This window comes from Scleropages formosus, chromosome 11 (genome assembly GCF_900964775.1).
Source record: "Scleropages formosus chromosome 11, fSclFor1.1, whole genome shotgun sequence".
Lineage (NCBI taxonomy): Eukaryota > Metazoa > Chordata > Actinopteri > Osteoglossiformes > Osteoglossidae > Scleropages > Scleropages formosus.
Genome location: NC_041816.1, coordinates 21,454,943 through 21,467,825, shown reverse-complemented (window position 1 = coordinate 21,467,825; position 12,883 = coordinate 21,454,943). Strand labels below are relative to the sequence as shown.

At 39.1% G+C, this 12,883-nt stretch overlaps 5 non-coding genes across 5 annotated transcripts; 2 read left to right on the top strand and 3 right to left on the bottom strand.

Annotated features, from left to right (window-relative positions):
* Positions 1–11,684: 11,684 nt before the first annotated feature.
* Positions 11,685–11,757, bottom strand: trnav-uac (transfer RNA valine (anticodon UAC)). Its single transcript has one exon. It is a non-coding gene; the product is annotated as a tRNA-Val (tRNA).
* A 103-nt stretch (positions 11,758–11,860) lies between these two features.
* Positions 11,861–11,933, top strand: trnav-cac (transfer RNA valine (anticodon CAC)). Its single transcript has one exon. It is a non-coding gene; the product is annotated as a tRNA-Val (tRNA).
* A 359-nt stretch (positions 11,934–12,292) lies between these two features.
* trnav-uac (transfer RNA valine (anticodon UAC)) lies at positions 12,293–12,365 on the bottom strand. Its single transcript has one exon. It is a non-coding gene; the product is annotated as a tRNA-Val (tRNA).
* A 102-nt stretch (positions 12,366–12,467) lies between these two features.
* trnav-cac (transfer RNA valine (anticodon CAC)) lies at positions 12,468–12,540 on the top strand. Its single transcript has one exon. It is a non-coding gene; the product is annotated as a tRNA-Gly (tRNA).
* A 157-nt stretch (positions 12,541–12,697) lies between these two features.
* Positions 12,698–12,769, bottom strand: trnae-cuc (transfer RNA glutamic acid (anticodon CUC)). Its single transcript has one exon. It is a non-coding gene; the product is annotated as a tRNA-Glu (tRNA).
* Between the last annotated feature and the right edge of the window lie 114 nt (positions 12,770–12,883).

The following is a 12,883-nucleotide window of genomic DNA, read 5'->3' as shown; positions in this document are numbered from 1 at the left end:
AATTTTATTGTATGTCACATTCTATCCTGCCAGTACCCTGGATTCTGAAAGTTTCCAGATACTAGATCTCTCTGGATTACTCTAATTCAGTCACCACAGAACTTGCTTATACGTCCCAGTTAGTATTGTCAAACTCATGAAGGGCCAGTACATACTTTCTGTAGATATATGTACTACCAAAGGAGGGTTTAACAGGTCAATGTGAAGCCCATTGTTTTTCAACTTATGCTTTTCATTTTATTTTTATTTATGCCCTTGCAGTTGTTTTTCATAGTGGTCAGTGCCCATGGCAGAGGAATGTAGCTCAGAATGACAGTGTCTAATTCACCCAGGCATCCTTCCCTGCCAGTTTACATGGATGGGGAGACAGCTTCTCATTGGACATGTTAGCATCATTTCATTATATGTGATACATGTCACCCTGGATCAATAGATCGGATAGCCCCAGGTAAGAAGACTGTTTGTTTCTTGCCAAAATGTAGACATGAACATTTTTGTATTTCCAGTTCTCCTGGACCTGGCTCGACAGCCAGCCAGCCCTCCTCTCTCATTAAAACACACGTGACAGAAGAGGGGCGAAAAAAAAAAACAACCTGTCTGTGAGGCCATGTAGACAGGAAAAAGTATGCAAATATTTGAGTGAATGTGTGTGATGCATGAATTTAAAAAAAAAAAAAAAAAAAAAAAAACCTAGAGTTCTGCATCAAAGCAAAACACTAACTCACAAATCAATTAATGTCCAGGACAACACTTGATTATCGACAATGTAAAAAATGAAGACCCCCCCCTACATCACAAAAACAGTTTGAACCCTTATGGGTCAGTCTGCCTTAAACAACAAGCATCAAGTGAGTTTTGAATTTCCATTCAAACAATTCACTGGATAAAGGCTTGAAAATTGGCTTTCATATGTTTTTCAATATGCATTTTGCATAATTTTATAAGATCCATATAGGATACTGATTATCTACTTTTAGCCATATGAAGCTTGAAACAAATACTGTATGTGAAGTACTGAGTTAAATATGACCATGCAAAACAAAAAAGTAAAAAGATATGAAATATTAATAAAGGCATAACACCATATTAGATCTTTTACGCAATGCAGTTGTCTTCACCCCAAATTTTGAGAGGAACTTCCTCTTTGACCCAGTAATCATAGTAATGGTCTTTCCCCATGTTAAGTGACTGTATGATCTCTAATAATGCAGATGCCTAAAATGAACTGGGGAAACAAGCAGCAAGAGATAAATGGATTTAAATCAGAATTAGTATTCATAGGGACATACGTTTCAAGGCCTTATTCTTTTTAGACTTGGTAATGAGGGCCACTCATAATCCATGTGCACTTTATTCCTATATTCACAGGACAGGACCAATTTAAAATTGTTAAAAAAAAACCTTGCCAAATTCATTCAGTTCCTTCAAATTCAAAAGACATTATAAGCAATTCTTGCATAATGCTTTTGCAGTACATTCTATTCTGTCATTTAATAACTCGCCATCTGTGGCTTCATAATGCTCAGGATATCTATAAGATTGATAGTCCAGAGACCTGGAAAATCAAGATAAGACAGAGAGCATCAATACTTGAGTATAAATTTCCTAATTATTTCCAGTTTTCTGCCATTCACAAGAGAGAACAAAGTAAATGGCTTAGCGGGGTTATAATGCAGGGGGAAGAAAAAAAAAAAAATCCATCGATTCCCAACCTTTTAATTCAATTAGATCTATTAGGATACCCTGAATTCTTTGGGCCCTGGCATGGTACAGCAGCATCTGAAAGTGTAAAGAACACATATTTTAGTCTCAGATACCTTCACCTTAATTGCAGTCAGAAATGGTCCCCGCTAATTGACTCAGCATGCGGAAAAAGGCAACGACCACAGAAACTATCAAAACTGCTCACACAGGAGAAGGACTGCAAGTTTCCTCTCATTTTATCATTTACTTCACCAGCTTGGAGCTCACATATCCCTTCTCTTCACACAGTGGGTGACCACATTTCCGAGAGGCACACACTGGAGGGCCTCCTTCTAGAGGGCGAATGCAAGCCCACTGTGCTTAGCTTTAACAAACCGCCCTTGAGATTGTATTATTTCTATGCCTGTGCCCAGAGGTGCTGGAGGTAATGATAGCTCTTGGGAACAGAGTTCAGTCATTTTCCAGTGTAAGGAATCTATCTCTGAGAGACAAATAGTCAATTTCTTCACAGTAAGACATTCTTTCTGCTCTCTGCTGGTGAGGTCTACTACCTTTCGCAAGACGATAGTATACAGCATGGAGAGTATGGCAAATCTTAAAATATAAGAATTCACAAAAATGTATTCTGTTTTAATTGGATGCGCATTTTATTCAGAGGAGAGAACATAGAACATTTCATAAACTAATACCTGGAGCTATTTCATTGTTCCACAAACCTGCAAATAACTATATGTGGAGGTGTAACCATGTGAAATACCTGTCAAAAAGTTTCAAACCTTAGGCAAAAGATGCCATATCTTGGTGTGGTGATCCTAATGATTGCCACTGCACAACTGTTGTCCAAGACTAATAATACAAAAGACAATCTCAGCAATAATCTGAGAGCACACTTAACCAAAACAAATGGATTGGAGGGATCAGAGTCGAAGATAAGAAATCTCAAGCCCATCTGTCAAATCAATTTGCTGAATGATTCACCCAAGCCACTTTAAAGGTTACTTTAAATCACATTTCTTCTCTGGAAGAAACACTACTTTCCACATGCTGACAATTTTTACAGGAACATTAACATGAACACAAAACACGTCTGTACATACAAATCCAAAACCGTTCTGTTCAGACAACTTAGCTGTAATATTTTGCATTAGTCTTGGAATAAGCTTGACATGAGGGTGTGAACCAAGGTCTCAGCTCCCACAGCATACAGGTTACCATGTTGTCTGAGGAGACAATGTGCGCCATGCTGCATGGGTGTGGACACTATGGAGTCCTGCAGCACTCATGGTATCACTTAACACCCCCTTCCCACGTATCTCTCTGGATAACTGTGAATGGAAGAGAGCGTTTCGGGATGCCTTTCTTCATTTGTAACCCTTTTCTTGGCCGTGTCATTTAATCTCGTTAATTGAACGCTTCAATAATTCTAAGAAGATTATAATTTAGCAAAGTGTCATTTTAAGGTCAGGGTTAAGTAAGGCCAATTATCTGTTTGTCAAATATATAAAGCACTCATCTAATTTCCTTTTATTGAAATTGATTGCCTTGTAAAAACAAAGCCCAGATGGCTAATAAGATTTGTTTCTTTTGTGAAGAAAGAGGTAAGGCAAATGTTATTTAAAGGTCCTGGATAAACACAGGATTATATCAAAGTCTAGAACAAAATAAACAAAGCTGACTTTCACCTAATACTGGTCACAGGCTGACAGGCTGCCTAAAGTCTAGTTCGTCATCTGCTTCTAGAGGAATTTGGGACTCTGTATGCTCTTACCTGCAGAACTTCTTTGAAAGGAGCTTATGTGCTTAGTTATAGTGTCTCATTCTTAATCTTCAATCACGGCTTGACACCATACGATTTGCCTGCAGATTGACTGAATGCTGAAAGCTGCACGTGGCTTGGAGACTCTGAAGATGAGCAACAGTCGGATTACTATTAACACATGATGAAAAGGTTTTGTTGGTAAATGTGTGACACCATTTGGCTGCTGGAGTGTTTGCTCATTGCCAACGTGGTGGGACTCGAAAATGTCATGCAGATTTCTGCATAATTAAAGAATGGAGATGGCCTAGGATTAAGTATTGCCACTACAGAGAAGACCCTCTGGTGGAGGTCAGTGATTCACCACCCACCCCAAAGTGAAACAGCTGGACCATTCTGTCAGAAGTAAATTTTGCTCCACAAGGCAAAAAGTTTAGATATCCTAGGTGTCACTCAAAAATAGATATCAAAAATGAACTTTTAGCATTTAACGGTTGCTGTAAAAAAAAAAAATCTGTAGCATGTCTTTATATATAAAGAAACTTGGGGGGAAAAAAAAGTGGTTTTAGGGCACATTTAAAACCGAAGATGTATCTTTACATGTAAGAAGTATGAAACAAAGTTTTCTCTTTCAAATCCAGGGGTTTTTTTTTTTTTTAATTATTATTATTATCTGTGCAACACATTTGACGAGTTCCTTCAGGTTTTTCAGTCAACAAAGAAAAGTCCCATAACTGCTTGCAAGTTTCATGTCTGTTCTGTTGGGAGCGCAACGCTGTCTGAATGAATGACTGCAGACACTCTATAAAGAGACTGCTCCTTTAGTGACCATTTTTGTTCCTGTCTGAAGACATTTTCTTAATGTGTTCCAGGCAGAGAAAAGGCCTGTTCTGAGTATAGATGACAGAAGCTCACCCGCACATGCCAGCAAGACAGGAGCATGTCCTAGGGCGGTGAGGGCTTTGTGGCTTTGTCCGATCAGGACCTTGCCAGTCTTCCAGATCACATCAGCCCTCGTCCAGACACCAGCCCTGTCGGCTGCTGGCTTCCCCTCCTACACAGAGCCTTGGCTGGACAGAACATAGATGCAACACGGCAGATAGAGATGGATTTAGAAAGCTGACTGCTCTTTTTCCGCTCACCGTCGCCAGGGTGGCCTTCAAAAGTTTTTTGTCCAGCCGCATTCAAGGGGGTCATCGTTGTGGCATGGCTGTCAGACTACGCAGCTTGTTGAGCACAGTGGCACTGCTTGATGTATCCACTGCTCTGACAGGGAATATGTTTAAAAAGCTGGCAAGCTGGTGGCAACTGAACAACCGAGACAACCAGCAACATGACAGGGGACCTCTTCGCACTCCTCCTATGCGCACATGGCAGTCAGAGATTCCCGCAGAACCAGCTACAAGTTAAACTTATTCCTCAGTGCCACAAGAATGCTGCATTGACGTGCCAAAAAAGTCTGCATTATACATGTTCACAAAATGTTCTTTCAGTTATTCCCTTTACTTTTATAGATCTTGGTAAGTGGAGTAGTTCATTTTCATTGAAAAGGAAAAAAAAACACTGAACTTTCATGCATTCCATTGGGAGGTATTGTTTTAGGAAAATTGAAGTGGTAATGCAATGAGATCAATCACAGAGACAGAAGTGAGATGGCGCAATGTTCCTCACATGACGTTACATGCCTCGAAATATAAAAACAAACAGCTCTCCCGCTTTCATAAAGATGTATGAAAATATAAGAGCAATTGCTCAAATTTAATTCAATGCACCCTGTACATTAACCTCTATTCTGATTTCAAGGTTATTCAAACAGCAATGAGCACATTTAAGGCTTTTAATTCAAATGAAAGCCAAAAAGCTGTTTTTTTGATGGATTGGTTTTATGCGTTTAGCCGCTATTGTGATTTTATGCAACATCGGCAGGGGATTTTAATTGGACTGCAGATTTTCTTCACTCTCATAAGGTGAATTAAAATGACTTTCCCATCCCTCTCTGGACAGACGGCTCCGTAGCACAGCTTGGAACTGAAGACCATCTGACAGCAAGAACAACTGAGCCGGGAGAATAGTGCTATGCTACCGTACATGTCAGTTAAATCAAGTGTAATTTCTATCACAGCGGCACTTTTCAGCTTGCTTCAGAAATACCATGTATCAACCCTGCACTTCCCAAACAAGAAACAGCGTCATAAGCTGTTGCATAGAGCACTGCAAGTGTGGAATGTTACAAATAGCCACATTATATGGATATTCCATTATTTTAAGAGTATAAGGGGGGGGGGGGGAGCATATGTCGTGAATCAGTAATGTTTGAATTTCAAGCAAAGATCAAAAACATCTTAGCAGAGCAGTTTTCCTGGTACTTGAACCCCTAATGTTCATTTTTACATGAAAATTATACAATTGATGTTCATCTTATAGTAAGGAAACTTCACCCATTTGGGGAAAAAAGCAAGCGATATACTGGACTTATTTGACATTCAGGATAAAATATATTGGGTGACCAGTCCAGAGCTCGTTTTTGGTTATTTCAAGTGCAGTAAAAATACTGCTGACATGTATGCTTAAACAACAGTAAAGGACCACTGCGGTTTTATAAATGACTTTTGACAGACTGATGCATTCTGAAGAACATAACAGAAGACTACATTGTGAGTATATCGTTATTGAAAAGAAAACACACGAGGTCGCAATCTCTTTCCTCCTACCACCCCTGTAAAGACTAAAATTTATATACTGCTAATTCACTAAAGAGCTGAAGAATGCAACACAGCTGACCATGAAAGGACTATAACAGAAACGCTACAATTTTATATTTGGTATTCTTTCATACAGTACAGATTAAGTGAGACAATAATGAATAATCATTAGCTAAAGGTCCACAAATTATTGATGTAAAATAAGCAATGTTTTTTTTTTTTTTTTTGCTCAGCAATTTATTGCCATTAACAAGTAACTTGCAATCCAATAAATGTCACAATTGCTTTCATTTAATTAAAAGAATAGATATTATATAGTAATGCAGGGTGGCATTTATATCTCAATTTCTGTGCAATGCAATTTACAGCCAATGCTTTATTTGAAAGAAACCACAAATAATGGCCATTAAACTGTCAGGGAATAGACACAAGATCACATTAATGAAATTAGATAAGGTAGACCAGTGATATACAGAGCTCTTCTGCCAAGGAAATGCAAAGACCTGGTCACAACTAGCTAGGAGGAGGGGAGGGTGTTCTCTTTACCACATAAATACCTAATGATATGCGGAAAATGGAGTATGAATGAATTTTGAAGGTGTCTAGCTAAGGTGGAACTGTGCTGGCGTTAGCAGCCTGCATCAAGCTAAAGCCCCATTACCTGGTCATGCATTTAACAGGGTTGTTTTTTCTTACAAGCTGAAATAGGATGGTATTAGGTACCCTTCCAATCTCCACCTAACAGAGGCCACACATGAATCCTGACACCAGCATACCACATCATAGAGCTGGATGCTAGCAGTCTAGCTCAGTCTTAAAATAGACACATTTTGCATGAAACTAGATCCAGGAAGACTTCTAATAAAATTGTAATTCATAAAAGGTCATGACTATTTAAAAAAAAAAAAAAAAGATAAACCTGATTTCAGGTTAAAGTTTTCCCCCCACCCCCCCAAAGATATTTCAAGATCCCACAAATAAAACCATGTCTGGAAAATGACATGAACGGAATGCTGTATCAAAAACCGGACATTAAATCCCATTTAGTTAAGCATTTTAATGATGTGGGACAGAAGAGCTTCCATTGTCGAACTTGCAGGTGAAAAAGGAGCCAAACATCTAGCTCTGAGAGAAGGTTGATACATTCATTTTCTTACCACAGAGGTATGAAAGAGGATAATTGAGGATTATTCCTCTATCTGCTTTGTGTAAACTGTTTTAAGTTTTATTTAACTGATTTCATCACTCCTACCCCCTGCCGTTCGTTTTTATTTGTGGTTTGTACATTTGTAAAATCCAACAGTTTGGCTATGATTTCCAGTGGTTACTAAGCGCATATCACCACATTACATTAATGTCTTACGAGACTGGCGCCCTCCACTTGACTACACAATTGTCCAATTCCAATTTGTACAGTAGGTAAAGACAGAACAGATATATCCATGCAAATACATTACATTCATTCTCATTTTGCAGTATTTTAGTATTTTCTAGATAGGCCTATAGCAAATTAAAAACCAAACACTTTTAAAAAAAAACACATTACAAACAATGTTTCAGTTTCTTTACCTGTTCCAGGAAAATATATTACATAATGTTAAGCATGCTTAAAATGTGCATTTAATTTTCTTGAAACAGATTCATTTCAACTCATTAATTCATGGCTCCTTCCTAATAAGCAAAAACCCTCATGCTACCCTGAAAATGGCAGCACCAGGTGGATTTACACCCTAAAAAGGGCAGTTTTAAATCTTCAAAGTAAAGGCCACCTAGACCATACATCAAGGTTTACGTTACTTCATTCAGCAGATGCTTTTCTCTAAAGCAACTTCCAATGAATACTATATAACATTCAATGTACAGCCCACACCTTATTCACCAAGGTGACTCACACTGCTAGATACTTACAATGGGTCAATCATTCATACATTAGTGAAACACACTCTCTGCCACTCACACACTATGAGTACACCTGACTAGCAAGTCTGTGGGAGGAATTAGAGAACCTGAAGAAAACCCACAGACATGGGGAGAGCATGCAAACTCCACACAGCCCAAGTGGAGATCAAACCCACATCCTCTCACACCACCCAAACACTATGAAACAGTAGCACTACTCACTGTGCCACCATGCCACCCAACAATTTGCCCCGAAAAATTATTTACTTATCAGTTACAAGACATTGACGCTGGGTATTTTGAATTTGATATTTTCAAAACAGTTTAAACGCACAGACTCTTCACTTTAACCATAAAGTGGAACTCTTGATTCTCAGATAATTTCAGAACACCACACATAAAGAAATTATTTTTTTGAAGGCCTTTCAACAAACAAAACGTCATGAATGAGATACCTAAGAATGGAGGAAAAAAAAAAAAAAAAAAAAAAAAAAAAAACCAAAAAAAAGTACAACACTGACACCCAGTGATTTCAAATGGAATAACAACATGAAGTTTGTTTTCCTGCTTTACATTTATTTCTGCATGCTGAAAGTTTTACCTGGAGAGAACTAATCTTTAGAAAGTCTCAAAATATATCCAGGAGCTTGAAGCCAGCATAGGGTTGCAGGAAGATCACATAGCAGCCAACCATAAAAAGGCAGCAACCTCACACCCACCAACTGGATGCAAAGAGCCGATATCAATGCAATGATTATAACAAGTTTGTCAGTTTTGAAATGCATTTTTCTATTCACCAATTTGTATGTCACTCTGAAGAAAGTGTCTGTTAAAGTGTAAATGACACCTTACCCCAATTTCCATACCAAAGCTTTCCCAAGCCTCTAGTTTCTCATCACTTTTTCATGCAGGCATTAAATTCAGTCTAGATCTCATTTAGCAGTGAACAAGATATTGAGACTAGTAGAATAAGTGTGCTATGACACCACATGATCAACGGAATGTGATATGCTACACCATGGCTAAACTAAAAAATTAGCCTTATGGTCTACTTTGTCCTGTGTCTCACAGCATCTCAGCACTTTTTGTGTATGTGTGTCCTTATATCAATTAATTTCCCTTGGAACATGAGCAACACACTTCAGCACTCACTGAAAGTCAATTTAAAGAAAAGGCCCGCTAGTTCTAGCACATCTGCTATTTCCACATGCTATACATTGCAACATCATTTATAAGCATTCATTGTAACTACTTTTCCATGGAACCGAACAAAAATAAAACCATGTTCTGTAATTGATTTGTGAAGAAGAAGTGAAACAGGATCCAGAACTTCTATGCAAAGTGTCCCTCATTTCAGAGGAAAAGGAAGTGCAGTCTTCACATATACACTTCAATCTAACCTTTGTGCGGTCCCAAGTTCTTTGACAGCATACCCATTCTTCGGCTAACATAGTCAATGCATTCAGTGAAGTCACCCCGCAGATTTTTTTTGTAAGGCTGTCAAATTACCATAGCTTCCGCCAGAAAAAAAGTTATTGGCTTCTGGATGAAAAATGTGTCACCTATAATTAAGTAGAAAATTCAGATAAAAGCTATTTTATGCTTTACAATGAAGGGCTGGATAGCAGTACAAACATGCTTGATGCTAGATGATTTTCATCTAATCTGAAAAATGTTTACACTAGTGTAAGGGTGCTTGTGTTATTAATGATGTTCATATGAACATACCTCACATGCATGACCACAGTAACACACATGCAGGAAGGAAGAGGGACAATTTCCATAACACACTTTAGTTAAACCTTCCCCAGTAGTACGAAGATGTTTTACTCTGAGGAGATCAGAAAGCATGGCCTTGCCAGAGACAATCATCTCTCATAGTCATCCTTTCTCTGAAAAGCATGAAAACACAAGCTTCACAGATTTTCAGTGTTGTTCCCTGAACCAACCTACCATGGCAAACAGAATACTTACAACCAGTGATGTTAAGCCATTTCCATGTGTCTTGTACATCATTTTGTTTCTGTTTATTGTAAACCTTCTTCCAGCAGGTGTTCTTGCCAGTTCCAGTTCTCAGCTGTCTCTTTACCTGCCTCGCTTCCTCTTGGCCCCCAGCTTATTTGTGATCCAGAGTTTGTTATTAAGAAAGCAACATGCAGCCCTTGAGGGTGCATAGGTTTCTTCACTGGAAGCTATGTTGCCTGCAACATAGTTAATCAGTACATCTATGTCCTTTGCTCCCCTAGGGAACTTGACAGTCTAGTCTCAAAGCAGCCTGAGTCTTCTCAGTCACTGATAATTCATCCTATTGGTTACCAGTTATTATGAAATGGAATTATACACAGACATGAGGTAGAATAAGTTATGCTGTATGTATCTGCAACATTAACATACTATATATAGAAAAATACATGGGAAAACTCAAAATTAAAGCTGAATGCACCATATACTGAACAAATGATTCAATAAATTTCTGCAATATAAACATTTTAGTCCTTTACTTCCTTACCTAACACTAATTGTTCAAAACAACAAGATGATTTCAAACCAGCTTAATCATGGTGATGTTCCCTTAAATAAATACCAGGGCTTGATTCAAGACACTGCTAGATAACGATGAAACAGCAAGTTCATTTGAATCTGTGCTGGAGCATTAGTAATTCAGCTAGCTGTTGGTATTGATAATTGCATATTGCTTCAGAGGCTACTCCCTCTTCCCTATCCCTGCTTAACATTGTGCATTGATTGCCACCACACACTCATTGCCAAGAATAATTTATTTATGAACTTGTCATTCCAAATTATTGATTGGGAAGTCTTTCACTGAAGATTTAATTATATGCAAAGAACAAATGCAATAATTAACAAACCTTTTATCTAATTGAGGGTGTGCACTTCTGGATGAAAGTTCACAGGGGAGCAGTACTGCCCTTGGAACAAGCAGATTTTCGGTGAAAATGTAATTAGCATATATGATGGGCCAACTTAAAAGGTTAAATAGATAAGACTTCTCCAAAGAATTGTACTCACTAAATTTAAAACTTTATATGTTTATTAGGAATATTTATGTGGAATGTAAAAAAAAAATAAAATAGGAGTGGGATACCATGTCATTCTTTCACAAATGAAAAGTTCCAAGTATTTAATGGAAGGGGAGAAAATATCTAGCAGAAGTTAATAATGAAATTTTATTAATCCAAGCAGGAAAATCCACCAAGGGTGCCATGGTAATGGTACTGAACACACATGTTGATTATGAGAAGAAACTGCAGCACACAGAGAAAACCTACAAACTCCATAACAATGAAGCACAAATCAAACTCATATTCTCGCACATCATCAAAGTACTAGAGCACAACAGCACTAGGGGCAACGCCACCATATCCTCACCAGGTCAAGGGTGGTGTACTGGAGAGGTCATGGAAGACCCTTCAGTTAAATCTAATGTTCTTTAAACCACCTCTAAATATTTAGCAGTATCTAGCATATATAAAAGTAAGAAGAGAACCTAGTGGTCTTCACAATACCTTAATATTCCATAACAACAGCAGTGATGGAAGTGAAGTGAACTGAGAATTAAATGTCTGGGGGAACCAGGCGATACACCCGTTACCACTGAGATGTGTTTCCACCCGGTTTCGAACCGGGGACCTTTCGCGTGTAAAGCGAACGTGATGACCTCTACACTATGGAAACTGACAAGTGCCCTGATTTAACCGAAAAAAATTGCTGCCCTAGTCATTCTTGTATCAATCGGGACGTTTTTCACACACGATGAGAGAACCCAAATCATCTTTGTGTTTCCATAGTGTAGCGGTTATCACGTTCGCCTCACACGCGAAAGGTCCCCGGTTCGAAACCGGGTGGAAACAACCTTTTGTTGCAGCCTAAAGAGCTACCGTTCACATGAAGAGAGAATTAAATGTCTGGCGAGAAATTCACAAAAGCACCTCGAGCCAATATCTGGCCGTAAAGCCCAAGCCTAGTTCTCGGACGAGGTTTTTTGGATTCTTTAAACCCGAGAGAGCGTTCCCTGACCGGGAATCGAACCCGGGCGTGTGGCGGTGAGAGCGCCAAATCCTGACCACTAGACCACCAGGGACACGAGGGCAACTTTTGTGAGAATTCCCACAAAAAAAAAAAATTAAAAAAAGAAAAAAGATTCAAGTGCAACCAAAAGTGTGCCCTTTGAGCGAAGGAACCAGGCGATACACCCGTTACCACTGAGATGTGTTTCCACCCGGTTTCGAACCGGGGACCTTTCGCGTGTAAAGCGAACGTGATGACCTCTACACTATGGAAACTGACAAGTGCTCTGATTTAACCGAAAAAATTGCTGCCCTAGTCATTCTTGTATCAATCGGGACGTTTTTCACACACGATGAGAGAACCCAAATCATCTTTGTGTTTCCATAGTGTAGCGGTTATCACGTTCGCCTCCCACGCGAAAGGTCCCCGGTTCGAAACCGGATGGAAACAACCTTTTGTTGCAGCCTAAAGAGCTACCGTTCACATGAAGAGAGAATTAAATGTCTGGCGAGAAATTCACAAAAGCACCTCGAGCCAATATCTGGCCGTAAAGCCCAAGCCTAGTTCTCGGACGAGGTTTTTTGGATTCTTTAAACCCGAGAGAGCGTTCCCTGACCGGGAATCGAACCCGGGCCGTGGCGGTGAGAGCGCCAAATCCTGACCACTAGACCACCAGGGACACGAGGGCAACTTTTGTGAGAATTCCCACAAAAAAAGAAAATTAAAAAAAAAAAAAGATTCAAGTGCAACCAAAAGTGTGCCCTTTGAGCGAACGAACCAGGCGATACACCCG